Below are 11,074 nucleotides of genomic sequence, written 5' to 3' on the forward strand. Positions count from 1 at the left end.
AATGTCCTGCTAATATAATGTTTGTCTCATTATTGCAAATCAACTGCATTGTACTTAAAAAAACACTTACATTTCAACCAGTAAAATGGCTCTTTGGCTAGCTTTGCTACAGTCTATATCAATGAGCGTTAGCATTCTAGCTAACAATTGCTGTATACAAATAGTTGTTTTGCAAAGATCACAACCAAATATCATCTTAGCGACTGTTCAGCGTATGTGAACCAAAAAAAATGAAATTTTGTTTAAAAGTAATAAAACGTAAATCCAGGCTATGTTGAATGGGCGTAGATGGCGATGGCTTTCTTACTGCCGCCAAGGCGCGCACATCAGTGAGTGACGTCAGTGTGTTGTGTACTAGAAAATGGTCTATACAGTGATGTTCTAGATGATTCTGTGCTTCCAATTTTGTGGCAACAGTTTTGGGAAGCCACTTTCCTGTTTCAGCATGGTCCTTACAGAAATGATTTGTCGAGATCGGTGTGGAAGAACTTGACTTGCCTGCACAGAGACCTGACCTGAACTCCACTGAACACCTTTGGGAAGAATTGGAATGCCGACTGCAAGCCGGGCCTAATCACCCAACATCAGTACCCGACCTCACTAATGCTCTTGTAGCTGAATGGAAGCAAGTCCCCGGAGCAATGTTCCAACATCTAGTGAAAAGCCTTCCCAAAAGAATGGCAACTTTTATAGCAGTAAATGGGGACCAACTTCATATTATTGCCAATGATTTTGGAATGAGATGTTTGACGAACCACTGTCCACATACTTTTGGCAATGAAGTGTATTTTTTAAATTTTGTTTAAGTAATCTAAATTTGCAGAAMTAGGCAGCCTTCCCTGGTGGTCTAGTGGTTAGGATTCGGCGCTCTCACCGCCGCGGCCCGGGTTCGATTCCCGGTCAGGGAATATACGTTTTGGTAGTGCTGCTTATTGTAGAATTTCTCATTTTATCGTTTGACTGTGCTAGTGACATAACTAACACATACTTGAACATTGAAAAACGCTTACGATCCCCTTTACCCAGCGATGGATTTAAGTAATTMTTTTGTCTCCTTTTCAGATTTCACCGCTAGATGGCGGTCTAATCACAGCAATTGCTATTCGGCTGAAATCAAAAGGCAAGGCGCTTGATGAGCTCATGAATTCAGTCATTATAAATGTCCCCTTGCTGTTATTCACAAACAGAAAGTGGCACAGTTGATGTAATATGAAGTATGACCCAGCTTTTGATGACACTGAGCGCCATGATTTTACATTGGATTGTTGATTTTAAAGACCTTGAATATCTAACCCAGGGATGGGCAACTGGCAGCCAGTAGGCTGCAARTCCCCATTTAAGGCCGAATGATCAATCCCCCCCCCCCCAATTAAAAATAATAATAATACATATACAGTACCAGTCAAAAGTTTGGACACACCTACTCATTCCAGGGTTTTTCTTTATTTTGACTATTTTCTACAGTGTAGAATAATAGTGAAGACATCACAACTATGAAATAACCCATATGGAATCATGTAGTAACCAAAAAAGTGTTAAACAAATCAAAATATATTTTATATTTGAGATTCTTCAAAGTAGCCACCCTTTGCCTTGATGACAGCTTTGCACGCTCATTCTCTCAACAAGCTTCACCTGGAATGCTTTTCCAACAGTCTTGAAGGAGTTCCCACATATTCTGAGCTCTTGTTGGCTGCTTTTCCTTCACTCTGCGGTTCATCTCATCCCAATCCATCTCAATTTGGTTGAGGTCAGGTGCTTATGGAGGCCAGCTCATCTGATGCAGCACTCCATGATTCTCCTTCTTGGTCAAATAGCCCTTACACAGCCTGGAGGTGTGTTGGGTCATTGTACTGTTGAAAAACAAGTGATAGTCCCACTAAGCCCAAACCAGATGGGATGGCGTATTGCTGCAGAATGCTGTGGTAGCCATGCTGGTTAAGTGTTCCTTGAATTCTAAGTAAATCACTGACAGTGTCACAAGCAAAGCACCCCCACACCATTACACCTCCTCCATGCTTCACAGTGGGAACCACACATGCGGAGATCATCCGTTCACCTACAGTACTCTGCGTCTCACAAAGACATGGCGGTTGGAACCAAAAATCTCAAATTTGGACTCCTCAGACCAAAGGACAGATTTCCACTGGTCTAATGTCCATTGCTTGTGTTTCTTGGCCCAAGCAAGTCTCTTATTCTTATTGGTGTCCTTTAGTAGTGGTTTCTTTGCAGCAATTCGACCATGAAGGCCTGACTCACGCAGTCTCCTCTGAACAGTTGATGTTGAGGTGTGTCTTTTATTTGAACTCTGTGAAGCATTTATTTGGGCTGCAATTTCTGAGGCTGGTAACTCTAATGAACTTATCCTCTGCAGCAGAGGTAACTCTGGTTCTTCCTCGAGTTTCATCATAGCGCTTGATGGTTTTTGCGACTGCACTTGATGAAACTTTCAAAGTTCTTGACATCTGACTGACCTTTAAGTCCTAATGTAATGATGGACTGTTGTKTCTCTTTGCTTATTTGAGTTGCTCTTGCCATAATATGGGCTTGGTCTATCTTCTGTATACCACCCCTACCTTTTCACAACACCACTGACTGGCTCAAACGCATTAACTTTTAACAAGGCACACCTGTTAATTGAAATGTATTCCAGGTGACTACCTCATGAAGCTGGTTGAGAGAATTTCAACAATGTACAAAGCTGTCATCAAGGCAAAGGGTGGATTTGATTTGTTTAACACTTTTTTGGTTACTACATGATTCCATATGTGTTATTTCGTAGTTGTGATGTCTTAACTATTAATCTACTATGTAGAAAATAGTACAAATAAAGAAAAACCTTTGAATGAGTTGGTGTGTCCAAACTTTTGACTGGTACTGTATATATATATATATATATTTTTTTTTTAATCATTTTTTGGGGAACTTAGTTGGTGTCTCAACTTACTGTTGAGAGTTACAATAGTACAATACAAAAGGTGTGATTTCAAAATGTGTTTGTGCATCAGCAGTTTTTATCTTGTTATGTCAGTCACTGCCAGTCACACAATTAGCCCATGTCAGCAAAAACATTTTAGATTGGTAAGTTAGTCTAGCCAGTTATCTAAACTTGTAGTAATCATGATCGAATTACCAAACTTTGTGGGGTCCACTGAATTTGTTAGTCACTCTCAGCAAGATAAAATGGGGCCAACAGAGAGGGCTGCCTTGCTTCTAGTCCTTAGGAAACTTTGCAGTATTTTGTTTTTTTAATGTATTATTTATTACATTGTTGTCCCAGAAAATCTTAAGTGTTATTACATACAGCCGGTAAAGACTATTGGATATCAGAGCGGTGTCAATTTACCAGCACTACTACCAGTATAGAGCAGCTGGTAGCCTAGCGGTTAACAGCATTGGGCCAGTAAWTTAAAAAACTTCAAACATTTCTCTCCACCCTTTGGCAAAATTTGTAGAAGTGCAGGAAAAAAGCTGTACAACTTGACATTTTTCTCTCCGCCCCATGGCAAAATGATTCGAATTGCATGAAATTAGTTACAAAATCTTCTCTACGCTCCATGGCAAAATGTGTAGAATTACAGGAAATTATCGTAACTTTTTACTCCCCMCTGTCAAGAGGGGGGCCGCTAAAATGTTTTGCTTGCAAGGTGGGGGGGACCCCCCAATAACATTTCCAAAAGGCTATGGCCGGCTCTGACTGCATGTGTAGGTATGGATGTGGGTATGCAGACCTGCGAGCCACTGCGGCCCTTCATGATGAATCCCTGATCTAGCTTATCTAAATCTCATCCCAATTTAGCAAAAGTCAAACAATGACAAACTCCTAAATCACTTCAATCTCAGAGTTTTAAATCATTGCCACAGCAGCAGTGTCTTCATTAGAGAGAGAGAGAGAGAGAGAGAGAGAGAGAGACCTAAGCCACAGTCTGAGAAAGTAGCCTTGAGACAGAGATTCCCTGTGTTTGTGGAACCTGGGTCTCAGAGCCCTCAAAGTCTGGAGAGAGACTGAGACAGACAGTCGGCTGGCCGATTGGGCCATGCAGGTTTTAACCAGTTCCTGACTGCTATGTATCTTGGCAGTTATTTTGACAGCACTATCACAGAGGGGGTGGGGGGGAGATAAGCTGTCTAAGGAATCGCCATGGCGCCGGTGTGTCCCTTCCCCTTGCCGCTCAGACGGCCAGCCCCCTGACTGCAGCGGAGGATTGTGGGGSATCGTGGTAGGGAGCAGGGTTTGTGTTGGCAAGACCCTAGGGCTCTGGGAAGCATCGCACTTTCTCTTCAAAAGTCATACCATACCCCCCTACCTCCCTTGCCTGTCCACACCCTACAATAACCCCACCCCCTCCACCCACACACACACACCACACCCCCAAAACCTCTCTCTCCCTGCCACCTTGTCAACATTTAATTAAGAAATTATCTCTTGAAATGCTCTCTCTCTTGCTGTTTGTCTCATGGCTCCAAACATTTGAGCACCTTAGGGGCAATTGAACCATAGTTTGTCTGCATGGAGATAAAGAAGAGAAGTAGGGAGAAAGAGAGAGAGAAAGCCAGACCAGAACATAGCCCAACTGCATTGTAAGYAAACAGTACTAAAAAGACAAGGATGAGCTCCTGTAAACTTTTGACTCTTTGCTGAGTAATGCCTTCAAGATGTGGCCCCTACAGTACAGATGTAAGATATTAATTTGACCCAATTTGCTAAAGCATGAAAGAATCCTGCAACAACAGGAAATGTTAATTATTATGTGGACTATAATTAATAGATAGGATACATTTTAGCTTAGGGCAAATCAAGTCTGACATTTTTAAGTGGAAATTACAAACTTACAAGCCTTTTTAAACCTTGAATACACTACACGTTTTCATTTCCTGCTGTGCATAAAAATTCTCATCAACAAAAGAGTGATCAAATTAAGATCCTACATCTGTATTCCGTTCAATAGTCCAAGCCCATCTCCCCTATAATCTCTCTCTGCCTCCCTAGTCTACACATGTCTATACACGGATCACAAGAACAGTATACATACAGCTGGTCCTGTTGTGGACTCTGCTATTTGAATTTTACGGTACCATCCCACCAGGGCTCACAAACAGCTTGGTACCATTACAGAGCTAGCGTTTTAGGATTATTGCTTCGAGGGAATACAGTCTGAGATCAAAGCCATACATACACACACAGGAATTTATGTTGCAGGAGAGGAGTGGAGTTGAGTAAGGGGAGACAGGGGGACAAAAGGGCAAACGTAGCATCTTTTTAGAACTGAAAACAATGTTCTTTCATCATCTGGAATGATAGTTGATTGATAGAGGCATGTGATAATATAAATTATGTTCTTTGGGGATTTTATTATGAAACCATCACATTTCTTCCATAAAGGATAGACGGAGAGAGATAAATGATGGAGAGGATGGGAAGAGAGGAAGACTTCAAAGCCTCTGTGCTGCTGTACATTGTTTTGAGACAGTGGAAAACTACCCCTGACATCTAAGTCTCAATTCTGAAAATGACCTTTACGCGAAGCATTATGTTATAGACACCAAGGTCTGACCCAGGGAAGACAGACAGAAATGTTAACCTTGAAAATCTTTAAAATAATTTTCTTCATACGTCACACTCACAGAGCTTAGACTACAGCCACTGATAACTTCAAGTACATTGTGGCAACAAGAGGCCAAAAAACCTAAACAGACCAAAAAGACATGTCACAAAGAGGACTGAGGTCACAATGTTGCCATAATAATTCATACTTATAACCTCATTGCCAGTAGAGATTGTAGTAAAATGATTTAGTCTATGCATATTTCATAATATGCTTACAATCAGTATGTTGTGAATTGCTGTGAAATGATGTTTGTGTGAAATAAATCGATGAAACAATTGCGTACTGATACGTAGAATTAGTGTCGTTTGTTTCTTGTACTTCTCCTAGGTAACATGCTACCCTAGTCAAGAGGGGATCAGGGAGAACCAATGACAAGGGTTTCTATTAAGACTGTTTGTGTGGCCCCACTTATCAACATAAACATACAACTGTGACAGATCTACTAGCAGTGTGTTCAGAGGTAATGAGATGTGACAGAGAGAGATGGAGTGAGATAATAAGTCAAATATACAGTATTGTAGACCCTCAGTGAGAAAGAGAGAACACACTGCTAGTAAATATGGCATTAGAGCTAGAAAGAGAGGGAGGGATAAATGGCTTGAATAGATCAGATAAAACATAGTGGAAGCACAGGCCTGAGTGACACATGTGGAAGCCCTCATGGTGGGTGGTGGGCCTTAGTGGTCTGTAGGGAGCCACAGTGGTTTGTGGTGGGCCAGAGTAGTGTGAGAGGTAGTCTGTGATTGACTATAGTGGTCTGTCTCCCCCGGTGGTCTGGGAGCGTCCTGTCTGATGTGCCTCTGACTGATAAAGAGTGGCATCTCCTGGGTCAGCAGGGGGTCAGACTACCCACATAGATGTATAGAGAGAGAAGAACAAGGTGGGAAATAGAGGCGAGTGAAGTGAGGGATGGCATAGACGGAGTGCATGGTAAAAGAGATAGATAGATAGAGGGATGCCTAATCATAACAGATACAGATACAAGCCTACTGTATCCTGTCATGTGACACGACCCCAAACGTCAATCTGCCAATCAGCTGAAACATTGCAGCATGTGACCTTTGACCCAGGAAGTAAACAATATTAATATATTAAATGTATATTGAATTCTACGCTGTACAGATTCCTTCCAGAGTGTAGTTCTTTGAAGTCTACCACAGGTGAGTGAGACATATTATAGGAACTGTTGTGACGGTTCTCCCCTCTCAAATACAAAACATCAATATGAGGCGGAATTGTGGACTGTTGTGACTTGTTTAACTCTGGGTTCCGCTTCTAGTAATATTTGCTGAGTCATGTCTTGTATTTTGCCGTGATAACTGGCAATTCCCCGCCTGCACTTGAAAATATCCAGCCAAACACAGAGACAAAATAGGCACCCATAAGTAGACACACACACTCTCACACACCCATTGTCTCTGTATGTGTGTCAGGGCGTCTCGACGTGTCCCTCTGTGTTCTCGTTCACATGACGGTGGTGAAGCAATCAGTGCCATGCTGTTTACCTGGCTTATCAATGGTGTTGTAACAAGCAGATGACACACAGACTCTGACCCCAGGATACACACACACATACTTACCACAGTGCACGCATGCGCATAGGCATGTACACACCTGTGGTGTGCCTATGGTGTTGTTCAGTTTGTTTCATATTTGACTGGACTAAGTTGCCTACAGGTCAAGGATTGTTTTTCATTAGCTGGTTATGAAAATACCATATTTTCCAGTGTGTCATATAAAGCCTCTAAACTCTGATGGCCCTACAGACATCCTCAGGATCACGCTAGCTAACTGGCTAATGTGAATGATCTAAAGCTACCAGACCTCCGTATGTCACTAATGATGCGTAACCTCATCCCCCATAAAAAAAGGGCCCGTCTCCACGTTCACTTTCCAGAAGAAAAAGTCCTGTACATCTGAATTCAGGTGTAAAACTACAGACTTGTCAACCGCTGGCTAGTAAATCACAGTCATAAATCCCTGCAGAGAAAATGAATTATCACTGGGTTTTGAATTTACTGCAGTACAATAATTCATCTTTCCATGTAATGTAAAGGTAGTAGGTCAGGATTTACAGGTAACGTAAGTGTGTACTTACTGTTTGTCTGAGTGTCTACATGTGTGTATACGTGTGTATGTCTGTCAACTCCTTGTGTTTGTGTGTACCCCCATTCACACACTCAGACTGGCTAGTCAATCCTAGCGCCACATCACTCCATCATCATGCTTTGTGGGTAGATAGCAGGTCTGCCGGCTTACAAGATGTTTCGTCCAGCCTGTCATGTTTACTTACAATGATAAGCTATGATGGATCCCCCGCAAGCTATAGACGCCACAGCCCCACAGGCACACACGGACCGCTAAAACACACACACACATTACATATTGCAAGTCACCTCGTAGCCCAGAAGACACATTCAGAGAGGACTGTCTTTGACAATGTTACATAATCCACTATACATTTCAGAGAGACACCATGCACCACACATACTCACACACACACACACCTTTGTTATAGTGGTTATGATGTTTGGATGTTGTACTCTGTGATCTGTTAGTTGGCCTGCGTAATGTCAGTTTACTTTAGTTTGGCCCGAGGCCAGGCGGGTCCGGGATCTGACCACAGACAGCCCATTCTAAATAAACCGACCAATTAAAAAGCCTAATGAGGCTCCTGCTTATCCTATCACACAGAGTGCATTGAGGGGGCACTTCAACAGGCAGAAAGAGGGTCTTAGAGGGTGGTGGATTTCCTCGTGTTTTAGAGGTGACTAATCTTTATTCTTGTAATACACACGTATGCCACGCATACCAAATAGAGTTTATAAACATCTACTTGAGGATTTTGGGCAAAAGGTGACAAAAGCAATGCAAGTGTAAATACAATACCATGTAAGCCCTGTCAAATCTAAACTGATCCTTTAGATGTCTGTTGCTAGTCATCGCAACAGATACAGTAAAAATTGAGGCCCAACGCCTAGAAAAATGTCAGAAACAGAACAAGAGAGAACAAGAGAAGAAAAGGAGGCTATTCTGCTCCTCCAGTTCACCTCTTCTCTCCTCCCTTGCTTCCTCTCCTATGGTTCCCTCCTCTCTTTCTCTCACTTCTTCTACAATTATTTACACCCAAGGCCGCAGTGGCCGTTGACAAAGAGAGTGAGAGAGAACAAGGTGGAGGTGGAGAAGAGGAAATGAGCAGCTCTAAGACACAACTCCTTCCCTCTCTCCCCCTCTCTTTCTCTGCCTCCCTGTTACCTCTTTCCACCTTCACCCCCCTTTCTGTCTCATTATCAATTGCTGCCTCCCTCTCTTTTACTCTGTATTTTGACCTTCCCTCCCTCCTTCTGCCTCCCCCTCTCTATATTCTCTCCCTCTCTCCGGCTAGCTGTTCAAGGCCACACTTCTCTTCCTCCTCCCTGTTTGTCTGAAAGGTCAGAGGGACTGATACAGTACCAGGGCAACCGTTACAAATCTTCCCCCTTATCGAGGACAACACACAGATAACATTGTCTCCGTTCGCTCATCCGACAGATCCATCTCCGAAAACATCTCCCGGACCCAAAGACCCGGACGGAGCTGGGCCTGAATATATGGAGAGACTGAGAGATTGATGTTCTCACTCCTTTCACTGAGGAGAAAGGAGTGTAATGATGGGAGATAGAAAATACTGTGAGGCTTTGTGGAAGACTGTTTCAGTGTTCAGGTGATTAGGACTTGTGAGATAGTCACTGAAAAGATTAAGGACAGTGCATAAGTTGTTAATTGCAAGCACCTCCTTGTGTGAAAGTGTGTATTTGGGGAGGATTGCACCTGCAAGTAATGATGTGAGATTTTGCCACTTTCACCTTAACCCCCCACTACCCGTCTCTCTTTGCAACTTGCACCTGTTAACCCCCCTCCCAACAAACACACACACAGTCTCTCTCCGTTCTTCAACATTTCTAACGTGACAATAGCCATACCCCAGCTCAGGGCTAAGTACCTCCTTAACCCAGCAGTCTTCAGTGATTTATATCCCAGTATAATTTATGTGTGTGTAACGACACAAGGCGAGACTCAGATCCAGACACAGGCGGCAGATGGTTTGAGCTCTGATATTTATTATAGTCCAAGGGGTAGGCAAAAGAYAGGTCGGGGACAGGCAAGAGTTCATAGCCAGGGCAGATTCCATAACGGTACAGGGCAAAAGACAGGTCGGGGACAGGGGCAGGCAGAGTGGTACGGCAGGTTGGCTCAGTCAGGACAGGCAAGGGTCAGAACCAGGAGGACGAGAAAAAGAGAGACTCGGGAAAAAACAGGGCTAGGAGAAAACCGCTGGTTGACTTGGCAAACAAGACGAACTGGCACAGACAGACAGAAAACACAGGTATAAATACACAGGGGATATTGGGGAAGATGGGCGACACCTGGAGGGGGGTAGATACAAGCACAAGGACAGGTATGTGACAGKATGTCTGTGCTTTCAGGGTGTGACTGTATGTCAGTGCAGGGTGAAGCTAGCCCTGACTCCGGGCAGAACTCCACCTCCACCTCCATGGCCCAGACCACACAGGCTTTTACGGAGATGCATGGGCTGAGCCCTGACAGAATAAGTGCCCTTTATTTTTTTATCACTCTAAATGATGACATGTTTAATAGTTAAGACATTACTAGTTATGTAATAAAAGTATTCATCATTGCTTTTTGTTATCATGTGTGTGTGATTTTTGATAACATTGCAGAGAGTGTGTGTTGAGAGGTTCAGAGGGAGAGCATAGAACTCAAAGTGACATGTTCAAAGGATTTTGCTATGCAGTGAGCTTGTATATTTTTGTACGTGGTTAGTTCAGTAATGTTCAAAGGTCCTAACTTGGAAAATGACAGTCATAAGAATTTCTGTCATTATCTGGATTCTGTCGCTGGTTTAGGATGCACACACACACACACACACACGCACACACACACACAACACACACACACACACCACACACACACACACACACACACACCACACACACACACACACACACACACACACACACACACACACACACACACACACACACACACACACACACACACACACACACACACACACACACACACACACACAAGCAAATGGGATATGTCTAAGTCTGGAGCTGGCATTACTCCTGAACACAGACAAAAACACACAAACACACAACAACACGCTCTGGTACTGGCTCTATTGACAGACACACACTAGACCAGCCCATACCCTGGTACTGGCTCTATTGACAGACACACTGGACCAGCCCATACCCTGGTACTGGCTCTATTGACAGACACACTGGACCAGCCCATACCCTGATACTGGCTCTATTGACAGACACGCTGGACCAGCCCATACCCTGGTACTGGTGTGTGTGTTGTATGTGGTGGACGTGCAGGGTCAGTGGGTCGGGGAGGGCCCAGCCTCCTGGTTCCCACAGCCCAGAGGAGGCTGTCTCTCTCCCACTATCAGG

General features: G+C 43.5%; 1 non-coding gene across 1 annotated transcript; it reads left to right on the forward strand.

The window, feature by feature from the left end:
• Positions 1 to 836: 836 nt before the first annotated feature.
• trnae-cuc (transfer RNA glutamic acid (anticodon CUC)) lies at positions 837 to 908 on the forward strand. The gene has a single exon. It is a non-coding gene; the product is annotated as a tRNA-Glu (tRNA).
• The last annotated feature ends 10,166 nt before the right edge of the window (positions 909 to 11,074 follow it).

The sequence above is a fragment of the Salvelinus sp. IW2-2015 genome, linkage group LG14 (genome assembly GCF_002910315.2).
Source record: "Salvelinus sp. IW2-2015 linkage group LG14, ASM291031v2, whole genome shotgun sequence".
NCBI lineage: Eukaryota > Metazoa > Chordata > Actinopteri > Salmoniformes > Salmonidae > Salvelinus > Salvelinus sp. IW2-2015.